We start from the raw sequence: 23,025 nt of genomic DNA, 5'->3' as shown, positions 1-23,025 counted from the left end.
GTCAAGCGGGTGCTGCGCTACGTCCAGGGCTCTCTGGACATGGGCGTCGTCTTCCCCAGGCACGGCGGGCTTCAGCTGACGGCATTCAGCGATGCGGACATGGCTGGAGATGTGGATGGACGGAAGAGCACCACAGGTGTGCTCGTCTCCCTTGGAACCGCACCGGTGGCTTGGCAGTCACTGAAGCAGAAGGTGGTGGCGCTGTCAACCTGTGAATCGGAGTACATTGCAGCGGCCACCGCGGCGTGCCAAGTCGTTTGGCTGCGCCGGCTGTTGGGTGAGCTCACTGGCGTTGAAGCTCGCCCGCCAGCACTCAAGGTGGACAACCAGCCGGCCATTGCGCTGGCAAAGAACCCCGTCTTTCACGACCGAAGCAAGCATATCGATGTGAAGTTCCATTTTCTTCGGGACTGCGTCGATGGGGGGCACCTTGTCATCGAGTTCGACACTGGACGGCAACTCGCTGACATCCTCACCAAGTCGCTCGGGCGTCTTCGGTTCTCGGAATTGAGGAAGATGATCGGCATGGATGAGGTCCAGGGCTAGCAGCAGGATTAGGGGAAGTAATGTAAGACTTAATCTGCAGCTGTCCCTTTGCTGATTTTGGTCAAGGCAAGTCTGCAGTTTGCTAGCAGCCTTTGTTGACTAGCAGCCTTTGTTGACTTATGGCTCTAGGCCACTAATGTTCAGATAGTGATAGAAGTTATTAGCCATAAGTGGTAGCACCTTAGAGTAGGTAGCAATGGTGTATAAATATGAGTGCAATGCAATGAGAAAAGGCAGTTCATTCTTGCCACATTCTAGTGTTCAGCTCTCAGCTAGCGCAGAGAGCAGAGTGTGTGTGTGCAGAAGAGCTCAGCTCTTCTTCTACCTTGCACCAAAGGAGAGGGAGAGGAAGGTGACCAGGTTGCTTACCTGGCCCTTGGACTGCAGGGACCAACATCTCTCATATCTCCTCTCTTTTCATAATACTTTTATCATACTAGTGGAGATGCACGTGCCGTGTTTAAAAAACATTTATATTTAAAAATTATATATTTTAAAAAATAACTATATTTAAAAATAACAAGAAATTTAAAATTGATATAGCAAAGCAAACAGATTGTGATACACTTGAAATGTTGATATTTGTACTCTCTTCAAATAAGATTAAAATTAGTTTAAGAAAAAGTCAAATCGTGTTTTCCTTGAGTCCGCATATCGTGGGCGAACTGGGGTATCGGTCACCACTGTGCCCACAAGCATTCCATATATAATAAATTAACCATAAATACAAAGTGAAACGCGTAACTCATAAAGCAGGAGCTCACTTGAGCTTCAGGCAGCTCACATGAGCTTCACAACACATATATTCAAAATTGCATAGGATGTTTTAACACCATTGACTGTCACAGAAATAACACAGATGAAATTCTTTCAAAATTGCTGATCACGCAAGCAAACATGATTCACAACCAAGAAATGAAATCTGTCGCTCCCAGCAGCAGCTGGCCAAGCATCCCGTGCTTCATCCTTATCTTTTGCAATTTCACCCCAGGAGTTAAATAACTCAGACTCAATAATCTTATTTTTGTGATCCTCTTGATTTAGTTTAACCTATTAACCACAACCGTGTCAAACCTCTTAATTATTTATCAAAATTAACTTAGTAGAAATCTGTAAAAAGTTTTTTCCCTAACAACCTAACAATGCAAACTACCCATTTTCAGAAAAGAACACAAACTGGGACAGAACTAAGACACCTGAAATTCTAAAGATCGGCTTTCGCCCAATCGCCCAAAAATTAATAACCGACAGAAACCTTAGCCATCATCAGTCAAGAGTACAGAGCAGAGCACAATCTCAAATCCGCTAGATCGAAACGAACAGAGGCACCCACATTGCCTCCATCGGCACAAAGGTTATACTCACCAGCGAGCATGTGTCGTCGTCGACGACGTTGTCCCTTGAGTCAGCATCGCGGTTGTCGAACTCGCTTTCGACCTCCATCTTCATGTCTACGTTGCTGTCCAATGCTTAGTAATCAGTGGTTTGGAATTAATAACCATTTGACGCACTTCTGGTGACTGAAGCACTGGCGATTTTGGTAATTTTTGACTGAACTGAAGCATTTCCATCCACAGAGGGAGACATAGCAGATTAGCAAAGCAGGTTGACAGAACAAACAAACCATAACTTGTTGGTTGGGAAAAAAAAAACCTTGCTCGAATAATCTTTTTCTAAGAGACATAATGACACCCACTCTGATAATGGTACAGTTCAGATTCTTCTTGAGATCTTTTCCTTTTTAGCCTCATCGGACATATTGGCATAGCACACCCTATCCCTCGATCTCTTTATTTCCTGTGGAGTGTTTTCAGCAGCCTTAACTGTAATCATTAAAAAATATATTATTATACAACAAATAGAAACAAAGAAATAATGTGATAGAATGAAATATTAATCGGTACAAATACAAACCTTCATCAATGATGGAAGCTTTTCTGGATGGCCCAGTTTTAGAAACAAATGCAGGATTCATTACAAAATCTAAAAGCAAAACAAGAAGATCAAACTCATCCAGAAGAGGAGAGCACCGCTGGGGGTGATGTTGCTCAAGTGCATGTAACAAGCCATCAGACTTGACATATGCCAATCCGTGTAGAACTGAAACATATCAGACAAGAACTGTGCATGATTCCCTTTCGAGTTTCTTAGCTCCAAGAGATCCTCATCTAAAACAACAGAACCTCACATGGTGAATATGGTTAACCCCTGAACTTGACTTAAACAAATCAGAGTATCAATGACCAAACCTGTAAAGCCGACTTGAGTCGTTATGTTAATGCCAACCGCAACCGTATCTGCTCTTGAGGTAAAAACTCTGTCAGCTGCTTCTGGATCTCCATGGATTTGCATAGTTATGCAATCAAGGTTTAATACTTACGGTAGTTGCCTGCTCAAGTACAATGCAGTAGGTTAACATACATTTGCTTTGGCTACAGGGTTGACATTTCCTGCTGCAAAGAAAGCTCCACCCAGTGCAACTATTTTCTTCACCCTGCTTGCAAAGGAAGGGTGTCTTTTGACAGCCTAAGCAAGAACAGAGACACTAAGTTATAACATATAGCATAGACTTCACAATAAATAGGTTTAATCCTATGACTGTAGCTTGTAAGCATACCAATGCTACATTTGTCAGGGGTCCCAAAGCGAGTACAGAGACCTCTCCATGAAACTCAGAGACCTTATTGACCAAGAACTCAGCAGCAATTTCCTCAACCTTGTTAATAGTGGGTTCAGGAAGAAACAGATCCCCAATGCCATCTGACCCATGAACAAAATCACAAATACGGGGTTTTCCTCCCTAAAACATGAAGTATCAATCATTCAGTTCATCCAAACAAATGCAGTTCTATGTGGATTGGAACTATACCGTAATTACTTAGCAAGTACCATAGTATTGTTACAGTGTGAGGCTCATGCTACATGCAACAAGTACCAAAAAGTGAAAGATATGTTGTGCTAAAAAAGAAGGTGCAAGTAACAAGCTCAGCTGTAACGCTGTTCTAGAATGAAGAATGCTGACAGAAAATTGTATAATCATTAATCAATGCAACCCACATATATGAGCAAGGAAAGTGGCATGTTTACCAAGGTTCTAAATAGCAGTTTACAGGGTTTAGCGGTAGCAATCCCAAATTGCACTAAATTCCAGATATAGCGCGCTTTAGCCAACTAAATCCCTGCTATAGCCCATTCGGCGACCCTCTTCAGGCGCTATAGCTGGGCTATAGCCCGATATTGAGAACTATGATGTTTACTGATAAAGCTATATGAGGAAACTAAATCACAAAAATATAGACATGCAGAGGCTGGAGGCAACATGCAGGTCACCATGCCCTACAATTGCCTAATCTTGAGTTCTTGACTGGTTCATGGTTTTTTTTTTACAATTCAGTCATATTTCAGCTGGCTTATGATTGGTTTTAACTTTGAAGAAAATGGCCAAATATTTACATTCAGGACCAGCTAAACATTCTCAGGAAACCAGGCTGGAGGCCAAACAAAATCCAATTTAGGCATACTACTACTCCAATATTCAATTATCATTTCTTCGCGGAAGACATGCATGTCTAAAAATGTCACAATCCAGCACGGGAGCGAACTGCATTGCACTGAATTTGTAATAAAAAAAAGTATAGCGGCTGTACTGTGAGCATCATTCAGCTAGAAACATGTTTCTGTAGTATATAAACAATGTATTATCAATTTGAAGCAAATTGAAAATTATTTGCGTTCAGGAGCAGCTTAACATTCTGATAGATCCAGGAGGCTTAACAAAATCCAATTTTAGCCATTCAGTTATCATGTTAGTTCTCTAATAGAACCATTGATGTAAAAAGTTCAGATGAATCTCTATAGCAAAATAAAAGTGATGCAGCAGACTACATCTTGCATACAGATAATGAGCAGTTGCACATCGCCTGACGAAAAGACTCGCACTAAATACATATCAACAAACCCAGAATGAAATTAGATGGAGATATTGCTGGTTACCTTTGAACGCTCCTCCCGAAATCTAGAACCTCCTGCATGCGCACAAAATATCAAGGAGAGGAATACAAACCTGTTCAGATATCTAATTTTTGCATCCTCTAGTGAAATTTCCTTTGTCATATCCTCTATTACTGACCATAAGACCTTCAACGTTGCAAGTACTTCTGAGTTTTCCTTTCCAACCTGCTCAAACAATGAGTAGTAAATTGCAGACCGTGAACATTGTCAAGTGCCACAAATTTATTTGACTTATGCTTGACAACATGTCACAAAAAGGTAAAGAAATAGCATTTTATTAAGTCAATTAAGTTGCGGAGAAATACTTACTCTCCAAGGTTACCGCTGAATACAGCTGATTCCCTCAACTTCATTTCATCTTCAATCAACTCATCCACTTTATGCTTTTATCTGTAAAGCTTGTAAAAATCTTGCAGTTTAGCAATATCCTAACTTCGGTCTATAGCACCACCTTCCCTCTTCGCTAGTTTTAGCTAAAAGAGTAAACCAAAAGGAACTATTAAAATAAGATACTTAAAGTTATAACTTATAAAAGATATATTTTAGAACATTTTTGTCATTTTACGGACCAAGGCACATTGAAATAGCAGTAACCACAGTGAAATATGAACAATCTACTAATTGCACAATACTCCCTAAGTTCGTAAGTATCGTTCACTCTAGAAAACTGCAGCCAAACATTTCTAATTGTGAGCATTAACAACAGTAAAAGAATCTAGAAGGGTCTTACAAGAATAATATTTGTTTCATCAACCAAATAAAAACAAAGCCACAGACTCATGATACCACGGACTCATGATACCAACAACAACAACAACAACAACAACAACAACATAACTTTTTGTCCCAAGCGAGTTGGGGTAGGTTAGAGATGAAACCCAAAAGACACAAAGGTCATGGTTCAGACACGTTGATAGCTAGTCTCCAAGCGCTCCTATCCAAAGCTAACTCCTCAGAGATATCCCAATCTTTAAGGTCTCATGATACCACATTTAACAAAATATGATTGAAATCAAAAGTGAAAGTATTGGTATGAAATCACACTATATGTCAAGCTGAAATGGACATACCCTGATTACCGACATCGAACTAGTTTTGAACTGCAATACTCCTTGCCCTTCACTATTTGGATCTAAATTCTGGGCCAGTGAGTAAGCATGCTCACAAACAGCACAAGGTAAAAACATTAGATGGTACCAGATCAACCAAAAAGGACGTACCCAGTGCCGTAGGCTCCGGCACTGTGCGGGGTCTGGAGGAGGTTATTAGCGGGAGGTCTTTCCCACACATCGTGCAATATATAGAGGCCACCACTCGAACCTGTGACCCCGCTCGAACCTGTGACCTCTCGGTTCACAGGCGGCAAGCACTACCACTTGCACCAGGCCGCCCTTTTTACCAGATCAACCAAACCGCATATAAATATTAAAGAAATCTTGGGAGTTACAGGGGTGGTCTCTCTTCGGATGAGCAAAAATTTGGAATCGTTGAGATCAGTTACACCTTCAATCGATGCAGACCAGAAGAAGCAAGAAAGGAGAGGAATAGACAGTAGGAGAGGGATGGGGGGAGCGACGACACGCACCTGGCGAAGAACCGGAGGCCCGTCCACCCGCGCCTCGCGGAGGCGGAGCAGCGCGCCGGCGGCACCGAGCCGCCGCCCGCTGTGTAGCCCCTGTGCAGCGCGCGGACCCGCCATGGAGCGCCTGCGGGGCGGAGCGGCACCGCGCATTGGGGTCGAGGCCTCGAGGGCCCCGAGCCGGCGCCCCAAGGGTCGCGAGTTGGGGCGGAGGGCGTCGGGGGGAGGCGGCGTCGCGAGGGAGGAGGCAGCGTCGGCACGACGCCGGGGACGGAGAGACGCCGCGGCCCTGGGCAGGGAGTGGGGCGGGTGCCGGGTCGAGAGCGGAATGGACGCGGTGGGTGGATTGTTTGACGTTCAGCTTCCAAAAATGAATTGCCTGCTCAAAACTCATCCTCTAAAAAAATATTCTGTCCTGACCATCAAAATTCTCTATTTTATCTTCAGTTTCACTGCACTTGTTCATCCTCTATATCCTATTCTATATCAACTACCACGAGATGGGACCCATATGTCCGATTTTTTTTACTACTCTATCTCCCTCCCCGATCTCACCCGCGCCCTCCCCTCTCTGTTTTTCTCTCGCCGGCACTCCCTCCTCTCCTCCCCTACCTCCCCTCCCTCGCCGGATACGCACAAGGAGCAGGGAGCAGCGCGCGGCGGCGGCTCCGGGGCGCAGTGGCCCCTCCTCCGCTTGGTCTCCGCCCGCGCTTGCGGATTTGGACGGACGCAGGGCCGCCTCGCGGAGGCCTGGACCGGCCGGCAGTGGAGCAGCCGGAGCCGCGGCGTGCCTGCGCCTCTCCGCCGCTGCTCCATCCGAGCGAGTTTCCTAGCCCCCTTGTCGTCCCACCTCCATCCCAACCCGGCGGCACGCGAGCGGCCGGAGCGGGGTGGCCGGGGCGAGCACGCCAGCGGCCGGAGCCGCCCTGCTCCCTCCCGCGCCCATGGCCCTCTCTGCTCCCAGCGGCGGCCTCAAACTCGGTACCCGCGCGCGGCCATCCTCCTCCCTTGCCGGCGTCCGCCCTGGACGGTGCGCCCCTCCTGCGCTGGATCCGCGGGCGGCAGCTGTCGGATTCGGCGCCGCGACGTGGCCCCGCCCCCGGCAGCGGGCCTGAGCTCCCTCCGCAGCCGTGGCGGCCTCGACGGCGCCCCCCCCCCCTCCTGCGGCCTCGAGCGCGCCTCCCGCGCCCTCCCATTGCGGCCGCGGCCGGCCCTCCGCCCCCTTACCATGGCGGCGCGCGGCCGGCGCGGCAGGCCTCGAAGAGGCGGATGCGCGTGGCGGCGTCGGGACCCGGCGGTGGCGCGCGCGAGGACCAGGCGGCCCTCTCTGAGCTCGAGCACGGCGGCGCGGCGCGACGGTGCAGGGCCTCGCGGCTGCGGCGGGCCGGCCGCTGCGGAGCGGCCACGGCAGCCCCCCTCTCTCTACTGCGAGGAGCAGCGCGCGGCAGCCGGATCCGGCACGGCGAGGTGATGCGGCGGCCAGATCCGGCACCGGCGAACCCTCTCCGCCGTGGGAGGGCGGAGCGCGCGCCGGCTCCTCGGCGGCGAGCTGCTGCAGCGGCGGGCGAGCGGCCCCTCGTCGCGCGCCTCCTCTACTCCTCGTCTTCGATTCCGGCGACGACGAGGCTCTGCCTCCTCTGCTCGGCCGGGCAGCGGCCGCGGCGCGGCAGGCGGAGTGGCTGGCGAGCGGATCTCTCCGAAGCGGCGGCGGGCACGGCGCGGGGGCAGAGGGAGCCAGCGGCCGTTGTTGATGGCGCACGCGGTGGGCCTGGCGTGGGGTAGCGTCCGCCCTGGGAGCACGCTACAAATAGCGCTCGTCCGCTCGTCCGCAACATTTGCAGTATGGCTCCCCGTACCCGCAGCAGCAGATCGATACGCTAAAACGTACTGCAGGGTGGGATAGCGTTTGCTATCCCGTACCCACTGCGGACAGTCTAAGGCCGCGCGCAGGTGAGAAAAAGCAGGATTTTTGGCATAAATATTTTTCTTGATGGTGTTTTGAGATTTGGTCAAGCATTAAAGTCTTTCATGTAGGCCTAAGAGAAGTACTTTGTGATAGGGGTGGGTGGATTTGAGTTGGTAACAATTGTTTTCAATTCTTTCATCTTTTATAGTATAGATCAGCAAATTTAATGCTAATATCACTCCTATTGAGATTGGTTTTATCTTCCCCCGCGGCTTCGAGCAGTCCAATCCATAGCCAACAACAGCCTGCATCGGTGGTCAGTGAGGTGCGGACGCCGCGCTTGGGCTAGCCGCGGCCGGTGGATCGGTGCACACGCTGTTCTTTGCACAGGATCGTCTCAGCGCCCATGTCACCACCGTAAGGGAAGCGGAGTATTTGACGAAGGGGCGCGTCAAGTCTATGACTGCCTCGCACAATGGAGGGCATTGTTGGAATTATGGGATTGACCCATTTATTCTATTCAATACATTAAAAGAATTCAAACCCCACTATTAAATGCTAGGGAATCAATTGCTTAATACTGTATCAGGATTTGAGGAGGATCTCAACCGACTTAAAGGGTGTACCCTGTGTACACCACTTATGAAGCCGGTAAGAGGAGGTCGATGAACCACGCGCGCGCGCCGAAGCCGGGCCGAGGCCGTGGGCGTGGCGTGGCGAGGCGAGGCGCGGCCGAACGGGCGGTGCGTGTGCGTGTGCATGGCGCGGCTGGCCGGACGTGATGTGATGTGACGTGACGTGCGGTGCGATGAGAATGTTTTTGTTGTTGAATGCAATCAGAGACAATGCGATGAGAATGTTTTTGTTGTTGAATGCAATCAGAGACAATAAACGTTATTGAATGCATTCAGTGACAATAAATGTAACAGTGATGACAGAAGAATCATGGCCATGACCGTTGGCACTGATTCACCAGTAACTGCACTCATCAAAGACAATTACAGCGTCCAGGTTAGTTGAATCTAAGGCACCTCCATGCGTATATAAACCAGCCTCTCATCCACTCATCCACACATCACAAGCACTTGCTTCAGGTACTCCTGCTTAGGAGACCTCTCCCTTCTCCCTATGTTGTCCCATCGCTAGCGCTGCGTGCACAGCTCAACCTCTCCTCCACTCATCCACACACCACAAGCACTTGCTTCAGGTACTCCTACTTATGAGACCTCTCCCTTCTCCCTCTGCTGTTTTCTGTCATTCCCATTGCTAGCGCTGCGCGCACAGCTCTAGCGAGAGCAGGCCTCCGGAACCTCTGCTCGCTGAAGGTCCTGCACGGGATAGCGGGCAATCAGATTTTTGGGGAGCGTCTTGACGCGACTGCTCGCTCCCTGAACGACTACTTCGTTTACATCCCGGCGTGAACGACTAATTCGTCTACTTCCTGGTGACCGTTCGTGGGATTGCACTGCGAACATCTTTCTGCATCGATGACGAGGCCAGTCGAATAAAATGTCTATTCCAGCTGGTAACGGCGCACCCGGTGCCTCCGGCACTGATCCCGCCTTGGGGTACACTCTAAACCTATTCTGGTTTAATATTTTGTTCATGTTTATTAGTGAGAATAACATGAACACAAGCACATATTTTGTTCACACATTATCACTCTTTTATGCCATGAAATTGCTAGTAATATTTGGAATTAAAATATACCAAAAATTGCCTAGTTATCTAACAATCCAAAAACCTAATCTTGTTAATAGACTTTCGGTATCTAGCTTTGTTGCAACAATCAAACCACTACTTTTTGATGATTCCAATTACAAGCGTTGGCAAAAGCGGCTTATACTATGGTTGACAGTGCTGAGAGTGATGCATGTAAAAGAGGGTAAGCCTGAACAGTTCACTCCAGAGGAAGAGAGTGCGTTCGATGAGGTTGATACCCTCTTTCGAGGCTGCGTCATTAGTGTTTTCGCTAAAAACCTGGTGGATTCCTATGTCCGATTGTCAACTGGCAAAACAGTGTGGGATGCTCTTGAGGCTCAATATGGAGTGTCTGATGCCGGCACTGAGTTGTATGTGATGGAGCAGTTCCTTGACTATAGGATGGTCGAAGATCGTTCTGTGGTGGAACAGGCTCATGAAATACATACTCTGGCAAAAGATCTCAAAAATTGTAGCTAAGAGTCCCTATGTGTGTTGCCCGATAAGTTTGTGGCTGGAGGTATTATCTCTAAGCTGCCACCTTTTTGGATGGACTTTGCTACTTCACTAAAACACAAGAGACATGAGTTCACCATAGATGGACTCATTGGGACTCTTGATGTTGAGGAGAAGGCGAGAGCAAAGGACATACGTGGGAAAGGAGTTGTTGGTGCTTCAAGTGCCAATCTTATTCAGAATAACAACTCCCACAAGAATAAGAAAAAGCCACCACTGAACCAACCAAAGACTAAGCAGACAACCACCTTCAAGAAGAAGAAGAAGGGAGCTTGCTATGTGTGCGTTAGTACAGAACACTTTGCTGCAAAGTGTCCGAACCGCAAAGACAAAGATTCCGCCAACATGGTAATTAGCGATCCTGGAGGAACATTGGGGTACGATAATTTATTACCTACAGTTCTTTCAGTTTTTTGTTCACCCGAGTGGTGGGTTGACATTGGTGCTAACACCATATTCATGTTTGTGCTGATGTTTCTTTGTTTTCTTCTTATCAGGTCGGCGAGACTTCCTCCTTACTGATGGGGAACGGAACTCATGCGCGTGTTCTTGGTATTGGTACGGTAAATCTGAATTTTACTTCGGGGAAGACCGTGCAGCTAAAGAACGTGCAGCATGTCCCCACCATCAAGAAGAATCTTGTCAGCGGCTCTCTACTGTGTAGAGATGGTTTTAAGTTAGTCTTTGAGTCCAATAAATGTATCTTATCTAAGTTTGGTACTTTTGTTAGAAAAGGTTATGAAAGCGGAGGATTGTTCCATCTTTTTTTGTCAGATGTTTGTAATAAAGTTGCATACAATATTATTAACGTTGATGAAATAAATGTTTGGCTTTCGAGGCTTTGTCACGTTAATTTTGATTATATGATGCGCTTAGCTAATTTGAGTTTAATTCCAAAATTTACTTTTGTCAAAAATTCTAATGACATGTATATGTTGAATCCAAACAAACTCGCAAGCCTCATAAGGCCGCGGAGGCGAGGAGCTTGGCACTCTTAGAATTAAGTTATTCTGATTTGTGCGAAATGAATGGGGTGTTGAAAAAAGGTGGTAAAAGATATTTCATGACTTTGATTGATGACTGCACTAGATTTTGTTACATCTATTTGTTGAAGTCAAAAGATGAAGCTTTACACTACTTTAAAATCTATAAAGCTGAAGTAGAAAACCAACTTGAGAGAAAGATCAAAAGAGTTAGTTCAGATCGTGGTGGCGAGTACTTCTCAAATTTATTCACTTTATTCTGCGAGGAACATGGTATTATTCATGAGAGGATGCCTCCATATTCACCTCAGTCAAATGGGGTTGCCGAAAGAAAGAACCGCACTCTAACGGATTTGGTTAACGCCATATTAGATACAGTGGGAATTTCCAAGGAATAGTGGGGTGAGGCTATATTGACTGCATGTCATGTCCTAAACCGTGTTCCTACAAAGAATGAAGAGATAACACCATTCGAGGAATGGGAGAAGAAAGGGTCAACACTTTCATACTTACGTACATGGGGTTGTTTGGCAAAAATGAGTGTGCCAATAACTAAGAAATGTAAGTTTAGACCTAAAACTGTAGATTGTGTCTTTTTAGGTTATGCTATTCACAGCGTTGGGTATAGATTTTTAATAGTGAAATCTGGAGTACCTGACATGCATGCTGGTACTATAATGGAGTCCAGAGATGCTACATTTTTTTAAAACACTTTTCCCATGAGAGATGGAACAAGTTCATCTAGGTAAGAGTTCATCGAGAATGATAGCTCTTCTGAGCCGATAGAACACAATGAACCTACACTTGTGGAAAATTCTGAGGAGGATAACAATGATGCTCCGAGAAAGAACAAGAGACAACTGATTGTAAAGTCTTTTGGTGATGATTTCATTGTATACCTCATGGATGATACATCAAGAACCATTGAAGAGACATATTCATCTTCTGATGCTGAGTATTGGAAGGAAGCAGTGAGGAGTGAGATATATTCTATTATGTCTAATGGAACCTGGGAGGTCGTTGAACGTCCTTATAGATGTAAACCAGTCGGATGCAAGTGGGTATTCAAGAAAAACCTTAGGCCAGATGGTACTATTGAAAAGTATAAGGCTAGGCTTGTGGCCAAGGGTTATACCTAAAAAGATGGAGAAGATTTCTTTGACACTTATTCACCAGTTGCCCGATTGACCACAATTCGAGTGTTACTTTTCCTGGCAGCCTCTTATGGTCTTCTCGTTCATCAGATGGGCGTTAAGACGGCTTTCCTCAATGGAGAGTTGGAAGAGGAGATCTATATAGATCAGCCAGATGAGGTTGTATCAAAGGGTCAAGAAGAAATTGTTTGTAAGTTGTTGAAATCTTTATATGGTCTCAAGCAAGCACCTAAGCAGTGGCATGAAAAGTTCGACAGAACTTTGACGTCTGCTGGCTTTGTTGTGAACGAAGCTAACAAATGTGTGTACTATCGCTATGGTGGGGCTGAATGAGTGATTTTGTGCTTGTATGTGGATGACATAGTGATCTTTGGCACTAGCCTTAATGTGATTAAGGAAGTCAAAGACTTTTTATCTCAAACTTTTGAGATGAAGGATCTGGGAGAAGCTGATGTTATCCTTAATATAAAGCTGGTAAAAGAAAGTAATGGTGGGGTGATTCTTACACAGTCTCACTATGTGGAGAAGGTGTTAAGTCGCTTTGGTTATAGCGACTATAAACCTGTCTCAACACCATATGATGCCAGTTTAATTCTAAGGAAGAACAAAAGGATAATGCGAGATCAGCTGAAATATTCTCAGATCATTGGGTCATTGATGTATTTAGCTAGTGCAACAAGACCTGACATCTCGATTGTTGTAAGCAAACTGAGCCGGTTTGTTTCAAACCCGGGAGATGATCATTGGAAGGCTCTTGAAAGAGTAATGCGCTATCTAAGGGGCACAATAAACTATGGAATTCACTACACCGGGTACCCTAGGGTACTAGAAGGGTATAGTGATTCAAACTGGATTTCTGATGCTGATGAGATAAAGGCCACAAGTGGATATGTGTTTACACTTGGTGGTGGAACTGTTTCCTGGAAGTCTTGCAAGCAGACCATCTTAACGAGGTTAACTATGGAAGCAAAACTCACAGCATTAGATACCACCACTGTTGAGGCCGAGTGGCTTCGTGAGCTCCTTATGGACTTGCCGATAGTTGAAAAACCGATACCGGCAATTCTAATGAACTGTGACAATCAAACGGTGATTGTCAAGGTGAACAGTTCAAAGGATAACATGAAGTCATCAAGACATGTGAAAAGACGGTTGAAATTTGTCAGAAAATTGAGAAACTCTGGAGTAATAGCCTTGGAATATGTTCAGACGGCTAAAAATCTGGCAGATCAGTTTACAAAGGGCCTTTCACGGAATGTAATAGACAATGCATCTATGGAATTGGGCTTGAAACCCACGTGAGCCATTCTATAGTGGAAATCTGTCCTATGTGATCGGAGATCCCGTGAAGTAGGATGGTGAAACAAACTAAAGTCTGACTGAGAGAAGAGAACCTTTGTAAAAAGGCTCATTCCGTGTATAAGGTGCATTTCTCTTCTAATCTGTATGGCAGGTTGGTCTATACCTTAATGTGTTCCAGGTGATTTCTTTAAAACAAATGAGTTGTTTTTTTGAAACAAACACACATATATGAGTCTGATTACTGGTCATAGTCTATGAGAACTGGGTATTCTCTAGAAACTCATGAAAGGCCTGGAGTATGACTTATAAGCTCCAAACCGCGGGGATGCTTATGCAGCCTAGTACCAGTGTAGGGCTCTGGTCAAACTTGTTTGCAAAAGACTGGCAATTCAAGACATAGTCCATTGTACAATTGTGAATAAGTGTAGCCTTTATCCTAGATGGAAGTTCAACTTAACAGTCTCTGTCAAATACTGGTATATCAATGAGGGAATGAGAGCATTTCTAGTGTGGCTTGAAATTCTTGGTGGGGATTGTTGGAATTATGAGCTTGGCCCATTTATTCTATTCAATGCATTAAAAGAATTCAAAGCCCACTATTAAATGCTAGGGAATCAATTGCTTAATACCGTATCGGGTTTTGAGGAGGATCTCAACCGACTTAAAGGGTGAACCCTGTGTACACCACTTGTGAAACCGGTAAGAGGAGGTCGGTGAACCACACGCACGAGCGCTCGCTCGCCTCGCTGGGCCAGGCTGAGGCCGAGGCCGTGGGCGTGTCGCGGCTGGCCGGACGGGCGGTGCATGTGCGTGGCGCGGCCGGCCGGCCGGATGTGACGTGCGGTGCAGTGCGACGTGCTGAGATGAGAACATTTTTGTTGTTGAATGCATTCAGAGACAATAAACGTGACAGTGATGACAGGAGAATCATGGCCTTGACCGTTGGAACTGATTCACCAGTAACTGCACTCATCAAAGACAATTACAGCATCCAGGTTCGTTGAATCTGAGGCACCTTCATGTCTATATAAACCAGCCTCTCCTCCACTCATCCACACACCACAAGCACTTGTTTCAGGTACTCCTGCTTAGGAGACCTCTCCCTTCTCCCTCTACTGCTTTCTGCCATTCCCATCGCTAGCGCTGCGCGCACAGCTCTAGCGAGAGCAGGCCTCTGGAACCTCTGCTCGCTGAAGGTCCTGCACGGGATAACGAGCAATCAAGTTTTTGGGGAGCGTCTTGACGTGACTGCTCGCTCCCTGAATGACTACTTCGTCTACATCCCGGCGTGAACGACTACTTCGTCTACTTTCTGGTGACCGTTCGTGGGACTGCACTGCGAACATCTTCCTGCATCGACGTCGTTCGGCTACATCAAGCAAGGCCAGTCGCATAGAATGTCTATTCCAGCTGGTAACGGCGCACCCGGTGCCTACGGCACTGGTCCCGCCTTGGGGTACATTCTAAACATATTCTGGTTTAATATTTTATTCATGCTTATTAGTGAGGATAACATGAGCACAAGTACATATTTTGTTCACACATTATCACTCTTTTATGCCATGAAATTGCTAATAATATTTAGAATTAAAATATTTTGAAAATTGCCTAGTTATCTAACAGGCATATGTAAATCTATATCGCTCAACGAAACGGAGGCCTCCAGAGGCATCTGCATCTTTTGGCGAATAAAATTACAACACGTCGGCCATCGCATCTGCTTTACGCACCGAAAAACCGGTCCTCCGTTTCTAATGGCGGTCTTGCCGCGTGTCTGTAGACCATGGAAGTCAACCTTGCCTCTTAAAAAAATCAAGTCTACCGTAGCTCCCCACGTAGTTCCATCCTCCTGCATGCCGCCTTGCCCAATTCCTCGACCCCTCCATTGAGCACTTGAGCCCGTTGTTGATCTCTCTACCACCGCTCCATCCTCCTGTCATCCACATCCAAATCGGACATGGCCGACTTCCATACTGCTCCCAAATTCTGCGCCTCCCTTTACCTGTTCCCGTGCACGGCACCGCTTGCCGTCCCCATGCCCTTTCCCGATGAATCCACCACCGCCAATCCCATTGACACCGTTCTCTCCTATAGCCATGTCTCTGTTGTGAAGCTGTGCATCGTCATCTCCGTCGGCGCCCTCCTATCTCCGATTTATGCATCAACTCTGTCTAAGCTGGTGGTCAAGCGACATTAGGCCACCCGCCAGATAGATCCTTGGGACCTGTGCTGCCGTGCGGTGTGCGTGCCATGGTGGGTGGCCGATGCAACCGTGGCCACGGCCTGGAAGATCCAAGAGAGCATGAGAGCCAGCCAGGGTGAACAAAGTTGTTGATGCTGCAGATGGATCCACTGGGACCATGAGCAACAACATCCGTTCTCATCTCTTCTTGATTCGAATGGTATGAAACTGCATCATAGCCTCAGATTGATTTTTTTTTTATTTTTCTAAGAACTCTTGACTCACTTAGATGAATTTCCGTTTAGTGGCCTTTAGTGTTGGAGATCCTTCACTAGTTTTGATGGCATGGCTTCCTGCAATTCTAGAGGGACATGACAAGACTGACAAAGTGTATCCATGGAACCTTGATGTTTCTTGTGTAGAACCTGCAGAAAAATTGTTTTTCTGCCTGCAGAAAATTTGTTTTTTCTGCCCATGTTGGTTACTTGAGTCAGCGCCTAGGTTGTATAGTCCATCTGATTTTGTTCCTGCACTGGTTCATGCTGTCAAGTTCCCCTCTTTATCATTCTAATTGTATTTTAGTGTAGAAGATTTTATAGGTAACTAAACAAGAGGTGGTACTTGGGCTCTCAGGTTTCTCTAATATATTTACCTTTTTGGGACTTCATGAAACATAAGTATAAGAGTCCATTGTGTTAATTGCAACCAGCTCTTGAAATTTCCTTAAGTTTGCTGTTTGCTGAGTACAATACTAAATTGTTTTTCCCTTGAGGTGCATCTCCTTTTTTTGCATGCACAAAGTCATGTTACTCAATGATCAGGATGCATCAATGTCATGGATCAGAGTTCATGTTACCTTTGTGGTTGGGTTTCAAAAAGGTTCATAATGCCACTATCTGATCAGATTTGGTGGCCTAATGCACAGATTCAGCTAACAATTTAATCAATTAATGTGTTGCTATATGCCAATACTACTTTCCTCTATTTTTCCATCTATTTCAGTTTGCCTTTTGCTGCTAGGATGCTATATGAGGGCTAAGATGACGAAAGCAGAGATACTGCACATCATTACCTTTTCTCAGTCTTACAATACTTCATGGTGTTCAGTGGTTTTAAATTTGTAGGGTCAAAGAAATTAGTGTCTTTTGCCCAATGCCCATACTTGCGGTAGTAGTGAAATGGTAGTGCAGAGAAATCGGTGCCTTTTGTCATTGCTTACCTCACACTATACCAAACTGAAATGGTTTAGTTATGAAATGACAGATAATTATATGGAGATTCAGGGATTTTATCTGTTAACCTGTCTGTTCTCCACATGGTTTCATGCTAATTTTATGGATGATAAGATTGTTCTGACGTGTGCTTTTTAGAGTTTGTCGTGCTCTGTGTTCTGTAGATGAAATATACTGTTAATATGCTCATGTGTTTTTTTCCAGGAAGAGATAGTTCTAATACCACAATGGACAATGTTCCCCTGTTACACATTCAGCAAAAAACTATTTACTAATTCAGCTTTACTGATTAGTTATACAAGGGATATATATATATTGAATTATCTCAGCTATAGACAACAGTCTTTGTTTGTTCTTTGTCTGATCTATTTGTTGAAGTTGTCTGCTCATAAGTTCAGTATATTTTGGTTAGATAAATTTAATTGGTTTACTGTAGCATTTCCTCTACCATGACACTTCCTGGCCAAAGAGCGCGCGTAGGTTACCTTCCTGCAATGTCGATGCTTTGAGATGTTTCAAGGTGTTGGCCCATTAGAATCCATTTGTCCATTGCCTACATGCTGACTGACAACATCATGTACAACAAATATTTTTCCCTCATTTTTACCACGGAAAAATTCATTCTTATGGTAGTGCAGCACTCACTATGATTACCTCAGCGTTGTGTTATGTTTCCACAGGTAACATGTGAGATGTGACCAATTAATGAGACCAAGATTGACATATTCTTCATCGCCCAAGTTAGTTGATGGTTTGCTCTAGCTGAAGTTAGCCTTTTCTTTGTACAAAATTTGGTTAATTTATCCATCCTCTGTATGGCTACTATAATACCTGCTCGATGGAGATCATTTTCACAATGATTTCAAGTGATCTGTATTCAATATGCATGTCCTAAATCACAAGAACCTCTCTGATATACGTATGGATCCTTTCTCATGTATATTTGTATTCTCCCGTGCCTTCCATCACGATTAGTTTCTGATTCATAAATATGGAAGAGCTACAGAGCGAGTTGACACAGACCTGCGACCTGCGTCGTGAGCCCAAGACTCAGAAGCGGGCGCGGCGAAGCGCGCCACCCTTCCTAGTAAGCATGTCCCACTACTTCTCTCGTCTCCCGCGGAAACACCGGTAGCTAACACATCGGGGACGGTGCTTGATGCGAAGAGTGCCCGTGTTGGCCATAGCTATGGCACGCTGCAGTTCCACCACCGCCTCACGGATAAGGAGAAGGGAACAAGATTTTGCATTTGCCTCCTATATTTATCATTTACCCCCCAGTTTAGATCGCGATTCGAAATTTTTCACATTTTACCCTATATTTTTAGGATTTGCCCTCTACTTTGGATCGTGAATATTAATCGCAATCTGGATTTTTTGCATTTTAACCACTATTATTTGCAGATTAGCTCCAATCTTGGATCAACTCATCCCTCGCTTGCCGGCGCGCCGCCGTCCATCCGTTTGCCACGCGATCGGTACGCACATCATTGTTTCCGAATCTCGGTCTTCACTCTACCTAGGCACCGACATCGTGGCCTGAACTTCCCTAGCACGCCCAACCCCCCTTTGGGCTGCTCATCATCGACGACGACAGGCACTCTCGTCTCATCGTCAGTTTTAGTGCCGCGCCCTCCCTGAACAGCAACCCCACAGGCCACAGCCAAACCCTGATCCCCTCCCACGTCCATTTTTTTTATTTTTAACCATTTTTAATAATATTTTAAGTTTAACCCGTATTGGTTTTTATTTGCAGAGCGTAGCCCGTTTGGTCGCGCCATCCCGCATGGCGCGACAGATAGCCTTTGTCGCGCCAGTGCATGTGGCGCGACAGTGTGGCCACGCTGGCGGCCCGAGCCAGTGCAGCGCCGCGATGGCGATGACGTGGCCCTCCCTGTCGCGCCACATGCACTGGCGCGACAAGCCTGTCGCGCCATGCGGGCTGGCGCGACAAGGCCAATGTCCTGGGCCCGCGCCGGCCTCCTCTCCCCCACCCTCCCTTTCTTTCCATCACTCCTCCCCGACCAGAGCTCTTCCAGGGGTCGCCGCCGGCCGCCGCACCCCCCCTGATCCCCCAAAATCCGGCCTTTTGGGGGGAGAAAAGTTGGGGGAAACGTTCCCCACCCTTCCCCGAAGGTATTGCTCCCATTTTTTCCTCCTTTAACCGTGCACATTTGTAGATATTAGGGATTCTTGGTGATTAGGGTTTGGTTGTTGATTTGAAAAATCATGTCGTAGTTGATAGTTTTATCATGATTAGGGCTTTAGATGATGCGTAGATGGTACTCTGCTCTCGATTTGGACGTGAGGTAGTACGTGCATGCATCGATTAATATGATTTCTAGGATTGAGTAGTGGGGATGTTAATATGGCTTTCACTCATGGATACTAGGCACCGTGAAGAATTGTTTTTGTAGTTCATCTAGATTGGTGTTACCACAACCATCTATTAGCATTGCTACCTAGTCCAAATCCTAGTATGAGGACAAGTAGAGTTTTGAGAGAGAAACAATTACTTGTACTCCTTTGGAGTTGAGCTTATTAAATTTGCAGTCAGGTTCGTAAAAATCTGATCATCTTGTCATGGTTGGTTCAAGATCCATGTAGTTGTTCTTAGGATAAGGTGCAAGCTCATGTGATGTAATACTCGTAATATTGTTTCAAGATCCAAGGGTTGCTAGGCAAAAGTAGGGTTATTAGATTAGAATATCTACCAAAGTCTTAGCTAATAATGGATGGTTGTTTACTTATCCTCCCTCCATTTTTTTACACATCATATTAGGTTTGCCCTAAATCAAACTTATCTAACTTTGACCAAATTTATAGGAAAGATATAATAGCATCTACAATACCAAATTTGTTTCATTGAATCTATTATGGAATATATTTTGAGACATATATTTGGTAGTATAGATTTTGAGACATCTATATGTGAATATATTATGAATTCGGTCAAAGTTGGATTGAGTAGTGGGGATGTTAATATGTGTTTCACTCATGGATACTAGGCACCGTGAAGAATTGTTTTTGTAGTTCATTTCTTTGTATAAGTGATGAAGGTACTCCGATTTTGTTTTAGATGGATGAATTAGTTCTGGTTTTTCATGGTGGTATGGTTAAGGAAACTGGAGAGTTTGAGAATATGGTAGAGGATATCGAACTGTTTGATAGTCCTCCATTGTTAAAGGATTTGGTAGACCGGGTGGTTTCAAAACATTCATGTGGAATTGATGAAATATCTATGAGAGGTAGATTTGATTGTGGTAAAGCTAGAGCACATTATGTTTTGATGACATTGGAATCTGAGATGCATTGGAGAAAGTACAAGGATATAGTAGCTCGTGCAAATGTGGTTTGTTTAGAGGTGGTTGTTGAAATAACCCGTAGAACAAGATTAGAAGAACCAGTTGGGATAGTAGATGAAGTTTCATTTCGTATTGAGAATATAACTCAAGAGTCAACTGTTGTAGAAGATGTCCCAAATCTCACTTGTCCTAGTGAATTTGTTGCGGATTATGATATGGCCGTCGCTTGCGATCATTTCGACAGTGGTACCTTCGAGGAGGAGGATGAGAGGGGTGCTGGAGAGGATGATGATATTTCTTTAGGTTCATAGGACAATGAATACGATAGTAGTGATAATGAGGACGATGATGAAGGCACCGGGGAAGAAGAACCGGAGGGTAATGCTAGGGCGCCCCAAGCATAGCAGGAAAATGATGACGGCGACGGATCCAGCCCTAGTCATGAGGAAATAAGTGGTGATGATGAGTGTAGGGATGGGGCAATGGGTCGAGCTGTTAATAATGCTGAGGCACGATTTAGTTATACCGCTGAAGAGTTGCGCATGATGAAGCTAGCCCACGTTGAAGTCCTGGCGGTTTCAAATGATAAGGATCTTAGTAGGATCCATAGAGCAATTTGTGACTCATATGTCTTTGAAAGCGAGTCTGTAATTGATAGTGACAGTCCAGAGATTCGCAAGGGCATGAAGTTCAATTCACTTCCAGAGTTGCAGTTTTTGTTAGCTGATTATGCAGTGCGTCATCATCGTCCATTTAATGCGGTTCATTCAGACAAGAGCGTACGGTACGATGTGCTATGCAAGCAGGGGTGCCTATGGGGTGTATGGGCACAGATTGTTAGGGGCACGGATTGCTTCTCCAGCGCCAACCACGACAACAACCCCGTCGTCACCATCAACTACTATGCCAATACTCCAAGGGAAGGAGAAAGTAGTGGTCATGGTACCCGGCTGGAAGGAGGAAACCAAGGCCGCGGTAGCAAGCAAGATGCTTTGCCGGATCTTATATCGATGTAATTGCTGGAAATATCTTGTGAGATGGATTTCTGTTGCCTTATCTGTATGCATGTACATTTAGAGTATCGGTTTCCATGCTACTGAGTACGTGATTTGTTATGGACTTGTTTGGTGATACTTGTGAGCTTGGTGGTGGACTTAGTTTGATTTGTGGACTTGTGATGATATCTGTGTACTATATATGTGATATGTGGATTTGTTTGGTGATATATGTCATATTTGAGACATTTGTGTGATATATGTGATATTTGAGCGATTTGTGTGACATGTGAGGTGTTTGATTTGCACGAGCTAAAACTAAAAACAAAAATAAAATTGAATATATGAAAGCTTTGCCGAGTATTTTGGCTAAAACACTCGGCAAAGCTGCCCTTTGCCGAGTGTTTTGGCCAAAACACTGGGCAAATATGGGTGCCGAGTGCCATCACTTTGACCTGTTGCCGAGTGCCATCACTTCTACGGTACGGTGTGCCTTCTCCTTAGGCGGTGTTACCACCTCCTCCTCATACGAGGTGCTCTGGTCAGACGACAAACCACCATCATCAATTTTAACCGGACTCGAGTTGCGCCATTCTTCAGTACGCTTGGCCGCCATTGGAAGCTATGAACAACAGAATATATGAAAAGTACAAAAGAGTATAAGGAAATCGTAGAATCAAAGAGATCATTTATATATTCATGGTATAAAATATTTCTAACTCTAAAAAAAAGAGTATAATATTTCATACTACAAAATTTGTATTAAAAATAAATACACTGTCTCACAATTATTTTTGTCACTCTCTTCAGTTTTCTTACATATTCACAATTACTCCCATATCCTTGAACTTTGTTACGAAAAAGAATCTACAATATCGACATTATCACTCACTCTTTTTGTCTCTCTATGTATGTGTCTACGTATTTGTCTCTTGCGAATGAGAGAAAGAAAGAATGGAGACATCGCAGATTCTTTCTTATAATCAAATCGAGGACTCATCATATTTTCAACTTTAATTAATCACTAACTTAGATTATAACGTATGAGGAAATTCTGTTGGCAGGAAATTTCCTCAGTTTATCGTCACCACGACAACACTCACAGCAATGGCGGCCACACTCACAGCAGCTGAGTTGGCTGGCCGAATTCTATGCTTGTCGCGCCATTCCGGGTGGCGCTACAAACGTACTCTGTCGCGCCATTCGGAGTGGCGCGACCAAAGGGATCTGCCACGCCACCAAGTCAAAAATGCAGTCCTTACTGGGCTTGGGCACACAATGGCGCGGCAGAAGGGATCTGTCGCGCCAACACCACTGGCGCGACAAGCCTACTTTGTCTCGCCATTGTGTGCCCAAGCCCAGTAGGGACTGCATTTTTGACTTGGTGCCGTGGCAAGTCCCTTTGGTCGCGCCACTCCGAATGGCGCGGCAGAAGGGATCTGTCGCGCCAACACCACTGGCGCGACAAGCCTACTTTGTCGCGCCATTGTGTGCCCAAGCCCAGTAGAGACTGCATTTTTGACTTGGTGGCGTGGCAGGTCCCTTTGGTCGCGCCACTACTAATGGCGCGACAAGAACAGAATTCGGCCTTGCTGTTGCCTCTCGCTGCTGCT

The 23,025-nt window shown here is 45.5% G+C and overlaps 1 long non-coding RNA gene across 10 annotated transcripts; it reads right to left on the bottom strand.

Moving 5' to 3' along the window:
• Positions 1 to 1,055: 1,055 nt before the first annotated feature.
• LOC120664502 lies at positions 1,056 to 5,762 on the bottom strand. Of its 10 annotated transcripts, XR_005670921.1 has the most exons (9): positions 5,628 to 5,762; positions 4,867 to 5,030; positions 4,676 to 4,722; positions 4,540 to 4,571; positions 3,164 to 3,346; positions 2,927 to 3,072; positions 2,796 to 2,843; positions 2,461 to 2,714; positions 1,056 to 2,369 (listed from the first exon to the last, which is right to left on the bottom strand). It is a non-coding gene; the product is annotated as an uncharacterized LOC120664502 (long non-coding RNA). The 10 variants fall into 10 exon arrangements; XR_005670914.1 differs by having other exon boundaries at positions 1,056 to 1,596; positions 1,912 to 2,369; positions 3,164 to 4,722; XR_005670916.1 differs by having other exon boundaries at positions 1,056 to 2,005; positions 2,200 to 2,369; positions 3,164 to 4,722.
• Positions 5,763 to 23,025: the final 17,263 nt, after the last annotated feature.

The sequence above is a fragment of the Panicum virgatum genome, chromosome 3N (assembly GCF_016808335.1).
Source record: "Panicum virgatum strain AP13 chromosome 3N, P.virgatum_v5, whole genome shotgun sequence".
NCBI lineage: Eukaryota > Viridiplantae > Streptophyta > Magnoliopsida > Poales > Poaceae > Panicum > Panicum virgatum.
Note: the sequence above shows the minus strand (reverse complement) of the source record. Positions and strands in the feature narration are given on the sequence as shown.